We start from the raw sequence: 13,957 nt of genomic DNA on the forward strand, positions 1-13,957 counted from the left end.
TATCAGTTAGTTGACCTCACTTTCATAACTAGAACTTGGAGGTCAGGTCATATCATAGTGATACTCAACTCATGTTTACCCTGGAGAGCTTGTAAAAGTTGGTAAATGTGCGAGGAGGCATTGAAAACACAAAAAGAAATATTTTTTTCATATTCAATCCCATTCCATTTAGCGTTTCTCATATATGACACTTTTCTTTCACATACATATGGGTCTAATTATACACTAGGTAATTGAGTCAACTAAATCCTTCTAATAAAATATCCATACAATTCCACATAGTGCATTCACTATATTTTTTTTGGAATTTAATGAATAAGAAAAATATCGTAGATACCACAAAAATTATTTTGGGTGGTAAATGCAAGAGTTTTCACCAACGAATAATTAGAACTCCCTCTAGTATATTCTATAGACATTTGAATTGTGATTCACAATTAACATCCTCCCACTTGAAGCCAAATAAAGCCTCCTAATTGATAAACAATAGTGGTAGATGAATTTCTTTTGTTTCTTCCTATACAAGCCTTCTCATCAATTCACCCCTAGGTCGACCAAACTTCTACAAAATACCTGCTTGTATCTTGGAATAATTTTGGTGAACATATTAGTAGGATTATTGGTTGTATGATTTTTTTTGTGTAAACACTTTTCCTCCAATACATGTCAAATCCAATGGTACCTAAGTTCAATATGCTTGGTATTTATATGATACATTGCGTTTTTCACCAACATAATGATGCCTTGAATGTACCAATACAATACATACTTCTATTATTTTATTACTAGCTCTCTTAGGAATTGTTGCATCCACAACCTATCTTTTTCAGATTCCACTAAAACTATGCATTGTACCTCTTGTGTGAAGAGATTTAATGTCATCTAAAGATTAAAATACCCAAGACACTGTTGCACCTACAAATGTATACAAATAACTAGTGGTGGAATTTTTGATGTCCACATCTCTAGGCATATCTACATTTATGAAATATTCAATGACAATTCATTATTATCAAAATATAAACAATAATGACTATTATCCTTAAGATACCTTAATGTCCACTTTATCACTTGAAAATGTTGTTTCCCTTGATAAGAAATGAGCTAACTCACAAATCCTACTAAATGTTCATGGTTCAATTGTGTACATACCATAGCATACATCTAGCTGTAAAGTGCCAAAACATAAGGAATCTTACTTATTTCCTCCTTCTGCTTGTCGTCAAGAAGGAAGGTTGTCTTTACATGTAACTATTCACATTCGTGATCTAAAGTAGCAACAAGACAAAAATTTATTGTTATCGATGAAATTTTTCAAATAGGTTAAAATATTTTAGTAAAGTAAATACCTTCATTATGGGTAAATCCCTTCACCACCAACCTTTCTTTGTATGTTTTATTCTTCCCTTCACCATAATTTTTAATCCTATGTACCCGTTTTTTATAGGATTTTTCTTCCTTTTTGAAGCTGTACTAACTCCCAAGTTTTCTTGTCCAACAGATAGTCCATTTTTTCCTCCATTACTTTCTTCCACTCTTTACTGGTTTCACCTTTACAACTCTCCTAAAAATAATCAGGTTCACCTTCATTATTTAATGAAATATAATAGACCCACAAGCTAACTGTTGGTGGTGATTTTTCTAGTTGCACCTCTTGTAAAGGTTATAACAAAGTTTCTTCTTCTTACTATCCATCATTTTCCACTTCTTTTCCATAATCTTCTTAAATTGAATGCTAATTACTTATGAAGGTGGGATTTTGTTTTGTAAACCTATTAGCAATTTTGACCCCCATATCACCCGTAGACCTTTTAAACATTTGCAGCCCATTAAATATGACATCCTTGCTTCTAAAAAAATGTGTTTAACCAAATACCATAGAAAAAAACAAAACTCAACATCCATATGTCCCAAAAAATACATTCGATGAATTTATCATCAAACTTCACTATATTCCCTTTGGGAATATACCCAATCACTTCACATTAAAAAAAAATTCAAGTGAGAATATTTTACCTTCTTACTAGTCCAAAGTTCTTTAGGAATGCATGGCCACCATTTAGGGTTGTAGTAAGTGGATGATTGATTAGGTAATGGCATTCCCTTAGTGATTCTATGCAAAATTGTTTTTCAAATCTAGAATTTGACAATAAACTCTTCACCTTCTCCATGATAGTGTGATTCACTGTTTCTTTATTACCATTTAGTTGAGTACTAAGGAAAATTTTCTGATGGTTTATGTTAGGCCTATTATAATAATACTTGAATTCATTGGAGCAATACTCTCCACCATTATCTATCCTCAAACACTTGAGTAGTTTTTTATTATCACTTTCAACAGAGACATGACTTTTTGAAATATCTTGAACACCTTGCCTTTACTTTTCATGGGGTAGGCTCAAAACTTCTTAAATGCATCATATATTAGTCTGCCAATGTATGAGGCTTACCCTAAATACTTAACATTGACTGGACCAAACACATCAAAGTGTACTAATTAATACATTTTCTTTCCTTTCATAACCACCTCTCATAAATAAAACTCTTCATTGCCTACCATATATACAATGCTCACAAAGGTCAAGCGTAGAAGCAAATATTTTCCAACAAGGACTTTAGGCCATTTTTTCTCATGTGACCCGATTGCATATGCCAAAAATCCATTGAGTTTCCTTATTTTGCAACAACATCCACATATAATATTTCTACCATTACCCTTAACATATATAAGGTTCATATCTTGAGTCCTCTACCCATGACCAACATCCCTTTACTAATTTTTAAGCCACCTTTCCATGTGCTTATGGAGTAGCCTTCATCATTCAATCATCGCTGAGATCAAACTCATACGCATATTTGGAGAAAAAATAACCTATTTAAACAAGATCACATGTCCATCTTGTGTCTTGATTTGGAGATCCCCCTCTCCAATAATGTGACAAAAGTGTTTGTTTCCCAAATATTTCCTACCAAAATCACTTGTTTCACATGCTATATATATATATATATATATATATATATATATATATATATATATATAGATAGATAGATATAGATATATGAGTTACACAGCGAGATGTCTAAGTGTCAAGGATCCAATCAATGCTGCTGCTAGAATTATATAAGCATTCTACTCCTACTTAAAAAGTAAATAAAACATTCCTTTTTAAAACTATAGTAACAATATCACATTCATTTTTGTTGGTCGGTTTTTGCTCCTCCTCCTCTCTCTTTTAGACTTGAGATTCTCTTTACATGTGTCTTAGTTTTCCACTATAAAAGAAATTAAGTTTTCCGCTCCTTATTTTCATCCACTTCTTGATCTTGAAAACCCATGTTAATTGCGTTCAATTTTCCTTACATAATTAGCTAAGTCTAGAACCTCTCCTCGCTAATTTTCCACAATTGATTGGCATTGAAGCTCCTCATTTATTAATCTAATCCTAACTTCATCAAACTTCAAGGACTCTATATATGTTGAAGTGCTCATAGCTACTATTGAATTCTCCCAACTATTTGGCATGGAGCACATGAGTAGGATGGGTCTAATTTCATCATCCATAACATTTTTGTTTGGAGAAAAACTAATTGGTAATTATATTAAATCCATTTAAATTCTCTTAAACTGAAGTATCATCCTTCATCTTGAGGTTATAGAGCTTCTTCATTAAGTAAAATTTGTTTGATGACATGTTTTCCCATACACATCATGTGTCTTTTACCAAATACCTTATGATGTCTTCTCACCAGATGCATGGAAGTAGATATTCTTTACTGGGCATTTCCATATTATAACAATGGATTTCCTACCCAACTTATTCCAATATTGATATGCCATCAACGAGGATTTATTTTCTACTCCCTCAATTGGCAAATACTTATCGTTCAAAATTAGTATATCATCCAACTTTGATTTCCATAGGGTGAAATTGGCCCCATTAATCTCATCCATGTCACTTAGCACCATTGTCTCCATGTTCAACATGACCCAAATCAAGAAATAACCTAGCACTACTCAATTAATCCCCATATAGATGAGAAGATGGGAATTCCTAGTGATGTGGTACGCCTCTATATTGTAGGTCCCAACTACTAATCAAGGTAGAAGTAAGGGAGTTGACGGGTGTAGCCTACGTGTTTCCTCCACCAACACTTGTAGTAATGGATATTTTTGGAGGTATAACTCCTTTAATTGCCTCTAATTCTATCCCACCACAAGCAACCAACAACTTGGTGCTTTGATACTAGTTATTAGGAGGAACAAGGAGATCACCGTATTCCTTTATTCCTTGACCTCCAACCCATATATTAGCACATCAACTAACTAGTGACATTTCAATCCATGGTACCTAGAGATAAGGGATCATAATTCTACAATATTTAGAGATAGAGTAATAGGGTATTAATAGCATAGAAAGAAACAAATTTTGTATATTCAATCTAATTCCTTTACTATTTCTCATAGACATTTTTTTTTTTTTTTTACATATATATTGGTGTGATCATATTTTGGGAGAATGAGGCATCTAGAGCCTTACAAGGAAATATCCATACAATTCCACATAGAACATTTTCCATAAACTTCTAGCCATTTAATGAACAAGGAAAATATCTTGTTGTACCATGATTTTTTTTGGCGGTAAATGCATGAGTATTCACCGACTGAGAATTATAACTCCCTTTGCAAGTTCTAAAGACATGAATTTTGTTTAATAATTAACCATCTTAGATGTTTATGTGTTCCTCTTTATGCCTATTAACATGCATTGTAAATATTTTTATATGAATCTTCAACCCTCTTTTGTTTTTTATTATCTTCCTACCGAAACATGGATGACTATCGTAATAGTATTAGATCAAGAATTAATACAATATATTTTAGTTTAACTTCTTATTCAAAATGTGATTGAATAATTTCGTCAAGAGATCCTTCATGTCCAGCGTCATGATATAATGGATAAGTTTATCAAAATTCTAAGAACATCAAGACTATACTTGACTTCTCCAATAATGGTTTTAAAGAAACATATGTTGAAGCCAAAACCTTAAAAACTTGGATGAATATTGACATGTCAATCTGGAGGAAAGGTCAATAATGTGATGGATCTTTAAGTGGCTCAGAGTCCTACTTCACCATAATTGACCTCATAGATAGTGAACAATTCTAGCCACAATGAATATGTTTCATAATATTTCATTAAGGTGGGAAAACCTTGATGAATAATGTGTATCAAACAAAAAAACTCCTAGTAATAAAAATGCATAAAAGAGATGGGTTTGTATCGAAGAAAAAGAAAGTTTTAAGAGAAAAAGAAACTATGTATGTGAATAGCCCAATTTTTTTTATCCTTTTTGACCATGGATAATTTCTGAGGATGACTTATAGATTTTGAACAAGATGATTCAAAAGATTAGATCATTAACATGATATGACTCTTCATGAGAGTGAATTGTCGAATCCCATCGTGCAAGATGACCATAATTTGTTAAAGGTCTATTTATTAATGTCATTGTGATATAACATATGTGAGAATCCCAAGTTTAACTCTAACCCTTGTAATATTTTTACTATAATATAGCCAATGGGAGAAATCATATGGTTAAAATGTAAGTCAAATCAGTATACATCAATTCACTAGTCTCACACAATATTTGTATCAAGCCATTGGATGGTTATTTGTGTTTTCGAGGTTATTTATATAATTTTTATTGACAATAAGGATATACATTAAAATGTATTGAAAATTTTCTAAAATTACTAACTATCAAGGGACATCTTGACTTTGGATAGATCACATCAAAGAAATACATGCTAGGACCATCCCTATATGACACAATGAAATATTAAAAAATGTTATATTTTTTTGAAAAAGATGCCCACTAGTGTTTTGGATACTGAACACCATATTATGATACATTTGGTTGAACTTATTCAATTAGTTGGGGTGGTGAACACCATATTATGATACATTTGGTTGAACTTATTCAATTAGTTGGGGTGGTGAATTGTAGATGGAATTTTTTCCTAGAGATACATGAAAACACTTAAGGAGTTTTAAATATAACAAAGACATCTTGGAGTGTGTATGGTTGAAAAATATTTTTTTAATGAATAATTTTTGTTTTGAGTTTGAGTTCTTGAAATAAATATAAAAGCTCCATTAATGTTTGATGGTGATCACATTAACAAATCATTAAAATGGGAGAAACATGAAAGACTAGAGAAAAATAGACTCAAAGAGGAAATATATTGATTTGGCATATATCCATAATTATAATTCAACCTTTTAACAAATGATAATTTTATTTGTGAGTAATATTAAGTGTTTGGTGACATATTAGCTACAACGGGTCACATTAATTTGTTGAATAATTGGCTTGTTCTTTGTGGTTCTGCATCATTTGATTTTTACCAAAAACTTTTTTTTTCTTTTTTTTTTGTACATACCAACTAATCACCACAACTTTATTTCACGCGCCATAAAAACTTTTTCACCACAGAAAAATTTACCATAAAAAACTTTAATCTTTAATCCCTTATGTCTCCTTAAACCATGCACACATTAGTCTTCATAAACAAACAAAAAGAAGGCTATCACGCACACCTTTACAAATTTAGGCTATCACAAATTTAGGCAAAGAACATTTCTGTCTGTAAAGAAGCTATCGCACATTGAAATTTTTTTGGTTCTTTATTCAAAACACAGCAATCCACACACTAAGGAATCTGACTTTGAAAAAATGATGCGAAACAGACAACTGCATATTAGATTACCAATTGTATTGCATGCATCAAGTGATGGCAGGTGCTAGCTCATGGTGTTTAGAGATTGTTGGCTTGAATAAGGAAACATATGTTGTGCCTCCTCTAATATTCAATGAGAAATGCTTCAGTTATGTCGGAAAATTATATCTAGATCTAAAGCCTATGGACTTCGGATCTAATGGTGCACTGGATACAAAACTCATCTCGGCGAGATCCTCCATGTACAAAAATACTCTGCAGCACTTGGCGAGTTTTCTTCTCCAAATCTGTGCCTATGATCTAGGATTAATTTCTTCAACTAGATACGAAGAGCAGATATGAAGGGTAACCAAAATGACCGTGATTAAAGTCTTTATGCCACCTAGAACAATAAAACAAATAGATCTTCCATACAAATACTTCACACAACATAATCTCATACCCTAATTTATTTACAGAGGAATAAAATTTAAGGATCTCTCATCTTCCTGGCTCTCCCTTGAGGGAGTCAAGCTGGAACAGGCTCTGAGACCATGTTAGAAATATGAAAGAGAGTGAGAGATCAATTAAACACAACACCAAACACAATATTTTATTGGTCTTACGAACATTACATATATAGGAATACATGATCTTTCTAGATCCGAGAATGGTGGATCTAGGTTACTAAAAATAGCTAGTATACATATTAACCTAGGAACTCACACAATACAACCCAAAACAACTTGGAAGTCATGGAAGAATTACTTCCAACTAGATTATTTGAACTTCTTTAGCAACGTCGATTTCAATTATTTATGAAACCAGATTCTTTCTATTTTGATTCCAACCATCGTCGTCTACCCATCATCGCCTACAGATCTTGAGGGTTTCAATTACATGCTCCATTCATTCTCATTGATGTTGAAGTGGGATTTGGGATGCTAGGAGGTATTGGCATGTTAACTTCCTAGATTTGAACTTTCGTTGTGATTCCAAATGGTCATGGTTGGTCTGCCAAAATAACATTTTTGAATGGAGATCACTAGTTTTTTTCCATAATGGTATATGTCTCTCACCTATTTTTATTTATAGATACAACTTCTATGATATGCCCTACGCTTGTAAATCTTTCTAGTTTGATCTACCGATTAATTTTAATTTGGTTTCACAAGATTTTATCTATTTTGTCTTTTTACCTTTATGTTTAAATTTTTACAGATAATATGCTCTGCTACTTTTCAACTTTGTGTAGTTTTATTTAGAGATTTGATCTATTCCTCCCTTTGAGCCTTGACTTGATGATTCAACCTTCTTGTATAATGGAAACCATAAGATCGAAAGATGGAAAATTGTTATGTTTTGTGGTGATGGAGGAAAGAAACGTCATGCTTCAGATTGTTGCTATTGCAAACCCTCATAAGGTTCTTCCTTAAAAAAATCAAATCTCCACCCCATTCTTGGTAGTTGGTAGTTTCAAATCCATATTTTCTTTTAAATTAAATCTAAGTATCTCTCGTTTCCTATTAAATTCTCTCTTATTATAATTGGTGTTGTTAGGTTAGTTTTTCTTAAATATATCTCCTATCGACATCATTTTTAAAAATTAGTTGAACTCACGCGTTTTGGGTTTTTACTTCCTGGATTTCTTTCGTTTGTTCGAAATGTATGAACATAAGAATTTATTTTATGGCTAACATGTATCTATAAAGCTAGGTTTTCAGTTTCTAGACATAAATTTTTTGGAAATGAGGGAATTGTCTTCCAATACTTTAATGTTGTATGGTAATAATCATTTTAAAATTTTATTGTAATCTCTGTATACTTGGTGGAACGAAACTTGCATGGATTGAATCCTCCTTCAGAGTATAAGAAATATAGAGAATGTAGTTTCTAATATGGCTGCAATGTGGTTTATTGAGTTTTTCCTATTAAACCTGCCAATTTTTTTCCCAAGCTTAAGTTGTGGTCCAATCCTTCCCATGCCCTCTTAGGATTGCAAACCTAGACCCATTCTTATGTTGCTCTGTTACTAATAACGATTTCTGATATATGCTTGGTAGATCATCTTTCACTTTTTCTAGGATTTGCAGCTTTTAAATTCTATATAGGTCTTTATTGTTTTGAATTTCAATTTGTGATAGGAAACACATATCCATAAACACATGTTATTAACCATGTAATTAACATATTACTAATGCGATAGTAATAATTAATATTAAATTGCCCACGGGGCTTTGGATTGACGGTGAATGGGTGCGCTGTTAAGGCACTCCTTGCGATAGGTCACCGGTTCAAATCCCCTGTGGGTACTTAGGTTAGTCTTAACTAAAAAAAAAATAAAATAATTAATATTAAATTGTGTTGATTGATTGGCCTCATTTACAAAAGTTGATTGACATTTAAATGATGGAAAATGATGCCTTCAACATATATCAACCACATTTACTAATGTGGATGTGTTAGTATATAATTTTAACATGGTATCATATATCATTGTGTATAGAGGCATCTCCAATCCGGTATGGTAGATATGTATAACATAATATAATGTCTCCAATCAGTATGGTAGAAATGTGTAACATAATGTAATGTTGTGTAAAAATTCTAACTTGGTCAAAATAAAATAAAATAAAAATAAAAGTAAATATTTATTTTTATTTTTATTATTTTTATTAATTTTTCTTCAGTGGCTAAGGGTTAAGATGAATTTACACTCACGCTTAATCCAAGAATGCTCTAGAAATTCACTTTCCATGTTCAAATGACTTTGCAACACCCATAATGAGGTGATAATATCTCTAGTCTCCCAAAAAAATTCATTATTCATTTTAAATTAACAAAATATCTAATACTAACCATGATATGAGATTTGTATATAAACATAAAATGAAATCAAATGACTTTACACCTAACCTAATTAGGTGGATAATATTTGTTGTGTAAAAAAAAATTATTCATTTTAAATTAAAAAAAATATATGATACTACCCATGATATGGGATTTATATATAAATAAGTAACTCAATATGAAAGTCATACTTTGAGGGATTTTACAATATTGTAGTAGCTCCATGGAAATAGAAATATTGGCAACAAGACAAGGAGAAGGAAAAACAAAAACTAAAAATAACCATACACAAAACTAAATTATATTTAACCACTCTCTATGAAGTTTGAGTTAGGGATTAACTAAATCCCACTCAAATCAACTTGTCTACACCTTGAAGTCGATGAGACCTATTTTGATAACATGAAAACAAAAGTAGTCAAGTGATGCAAATGAAATAAACTAGCATAGATCCATCTTAAGTACATATCTAACATGAGCTAGAGGGATCAAATTTGATCCATCTTATGTACAAATCTTACATGAGAAGAGAAGGATACAATTTTTTCATTATTTAAATTGTATTTTTGAATGCTTAATCCCCATCTATCCGAGGCCCCATGGACATTATTAATGTATTTTTAATAATATATCAATATTATAAAATATTTTATTGATAACCCACATTGAATAATTTTTATATACAACATTAAAATATTTTGTTTTAACAATTATTTTCTACATATAGATATATATGAAGTTGATATTGACATAAATTAGTTAACATAAAACTTCAAATAGTTTATTTAAATCTCTAGTTGAAATATTTTTGAAAAGTATAAGATTTAAACATACATTCTTTTTACTTTTAATTACTTTACAACATATTCAGTTTTTGTTATTATAGGCCACATGATTTTTCTATTTAGAACATAATTCTTACCTTTTATTTTTATTTTAAAGGGTATAAGATTTAAACATACGTTCTTTTTACTTCTAATTACTTTACAACATATTCATTTTTTGTTATTATAGCCCACATGATTTTTCTATTTAGAACATAATTCTTACATTTTATTTTTATTTTAAAGGAGCACAAACTGACGGGCATAGTTACACATGCCCCTCATACTGGGTTGTAGAACCATCATAGATCCATATTAAATACATGCCCCTCATACTGGGTTGTAGAACCAACATAAATCCATCGTAAATATGGATCTATCATGAGTCCAGAGGGATCCAATTTATTCATATGCAAATCAATTTTTACACATGCCCCTCATATTGGGTTGTAGAACCAGCGTAGATCCATCTTAAATAGATGCCCCTCAAACTGGGTTGTAGAACCATCATAGATCCATCTTAAATACAGATCTAACATGAGCCCAGAGGGATCCAATTTCTTCATATGCAAATCAATTTTTTCACATGTAATTTTTTTTATGAACCAACATTATTTAAATATTTTGTATAGTTAATTATTTTTTTTTAATTTTAATTTTTTTTAATTTTTTATTTGGGCCGACATGAGCAAAATTTCAACTTTCATGCTCAACGAACATAGTTACACATCATACTGGGTTGTAGATTGAGCCTAATTTTTCTATTTAGAACATAATTTTGATTTTTTATTTTTATTTTAAAGGAGCACAGAGACATACTTACACATGCCCCTCGGATGAACATATTTACGCATGCCCATCATACTTGGTTGTAGAATGAACCTCTCCATAAATTTGTTTCTTTATGAAGAAAATATTACTACTTTGAACATAACAAAATTTAAAAAACAAAAAACAATAAATTATCATTAATTTATTTATTTATATATAAAAAAAATACCTTAAACATAACCCAAAAAACAAAGGAGGTGAAATCTTGATTTGTCTTATTTAAACTAGTTTTTTGATTGTATATATGGATTCAACACCCTCAAAAATCCCTAGTGCACTTTGATTGCATAGGATTACCCATCAAGCTTGTGATTTCAATAAATTTCTGCCAGATTCTAGAGAAATTTGACCAGAAAAACCCACTATAAAAACTTCCAAAAAATCAGACTAAAGACAACTCCAAAAACAAACCCTAAAAACAAAAAAATAATATTTTATTAAATCCAAATTCTATGAAAAATATCCATAACAATTTGATGCTAATTTGATGCTAATGACTCCTATTCAACTCTATCTCAATCTTACATGGCAAAACTACACTAAACACAGAACTTCGGAATTATAACAATATAGAATATTCATGAAAAAAAGAGGTATATACCATGATACCAGCACAATATCAAGCACCCAAGCAATATCCCTGTAGAGATAGAGATTCCTTAGGGTTTTAGGGTTGATACTAAAAGCTGTACTGCTCGTAGCGAATGAAGCATTGGTCAACGTATCGAATCTGAGCACCGATGGCATCGTTGCAAATGCTCAAGATGGCGCTCCAGGCGTTATTAAGGCAATTGGTGCAATCAGACAGAGAGATGTCTTGACTGCACAGTGATTCCCCGTAGGCAGTGCCCCCGTTGTCTGCATCACACGATGTCTCGTACGCGTAATCGGAGGGGCTGACCCCCGTGTTTTGTACCAGATATGAGAAAAGGCATTGCAGACTATCGTAGAAAAGACTTCCGCTTGGGATTTTCTGGGTGTTACATCACCACACTGTGTTTGGGCGCCCACCACTGCAATCAGTAACGTTGCAACTAAAGCAAACGCAAATTCCCTGATCGCCATGGCTGCCTCAAATGAAATAATATTACCTCTAACAATAACAATCTCTTCAAATGCCAATCAATCAAACTGTTATTGTGCTCCTTATCACTCTGCTGAGGACGCCGCCCCTACCCCCCCGGTTTATAGTCCTAGCGTGGATACCATAACCTCTCTCAGGTCCACCACGATGGTGGTGTCACTCTTATTCAAATTCAAATTAACTAAAATACTTACTATTAATAAAATCAAAATATAAAAATTAATTAAATTATAAATTATTATAAATTTATTATTATCTATAAAATTAATATATATGTGCATGATAAGATACTTTTCATATTAATATTTTTTTATTATTAATATAATAAAATTAATATATGTATTAAACATTTATATACTTAAAAGATTATGAAACAATATTTTTAACCATATGGACTTGCTTTCATTAATATGTTTAACCATATGGATTTGCTTTCATTTTACTATTGAGATATTTTGTTTGTAAAGAGATTTTGTTACAATATTGTAGGTCAATACCATGGTTCATCTATACCATATGCTCAAAAATCATAATTAGCTTCATATGCAATATGACAATTTTCTTAATTCATTATTTTAATTAAACACAAAAAAATAGTATAACTACTTTGTAGATAAATATAAAATTTTCATTTGTGTATAATATTTTAAATATTTTAGAAATCCCTACCATTTACTTAATGATTATTAATAAATAAATTAAAATTATGGAAGCCCTATTCCAAACTTCAATTGAATTGAAAGGCAAAAATTGGCATTACTATACTTTCGAGATAAATCTAAACTTTTGAATTCTATATACTCCTATGGATATTCTAGAATATTTAGTGGAGGTAAAATCACTACCATTCACCTAATAATTGTTAATAATTAAATTAAAATTCTTGAAGCCCTATAACATAATAAACATGCATATCCATTTAATGACTAATAAACATGGATAAAAATCAAAATAATTACATCATAATACGCCTTAGATTGCTCTAAGTTGCAAAGTATTCACGGGGAAAGGAAATGCATGACAAACAACCAATGATTAAGCTTATGCCCTCTACTGAGGTATTTAATAGCCAACGAAAAACATGTAACATCTCTCATTGTTGTTCTAGGAGACTCCCTCCTTCTTAATCAACATTTGGTGAATAGCGCTTCTCCAAGGGAAAAGATATTAAAAAGTCATATGCAAAGAATTAGGAAAGTAATGGAAAGTTCTCTTCAATAACGTATTTTCATGTTCTTTGTGATCTCAATAAAGATACAAATTTATGTGTTAATGAAAGGTGTAAATTAAGATTGAAAGATTTAGAAATCAATAGCGAAATCAAATCTTCTCATATTCCTTAGAGTTAAATAAATTAACATTATAAATAACAGTACATTTTATTTTTTTATATAAAATAACATTAGTTTCACCCCACCACCACACAAAAGAGTAATAACATTAGAAGTGGAGCAAAGGAAAATGAGTTTATCCCATGACTACCTTAAATGAAATAATAATAATCACTTCCAATGGAAAATGAAATACTTTCACCTCTAATCATCCTTTCAAATGGTGAGCTTCGTGGGAAATGGCTACGTGGTTACGATAATGATGGTGGTTTTGTGCCACTATTAAATAACACATTGTGGTTTCACGCCACAA

Source organism: Pinus tabuliformis, chromosome 4_2 (assembly GCF_031772625.1).
Source record: "Pinus tabuliformis cultivar Carrire ecotype Pingquan chromosome 4_2, CPIR1, whole genome shotgun sequence".
Classification (NCBI taxonomy): domain Eukaryota; kingdom Viridiplantae; phylum Streptophyta; class Pinopsida; order Pinales; family Pinaceae; genus Pinus; species Pinus tabuliformis.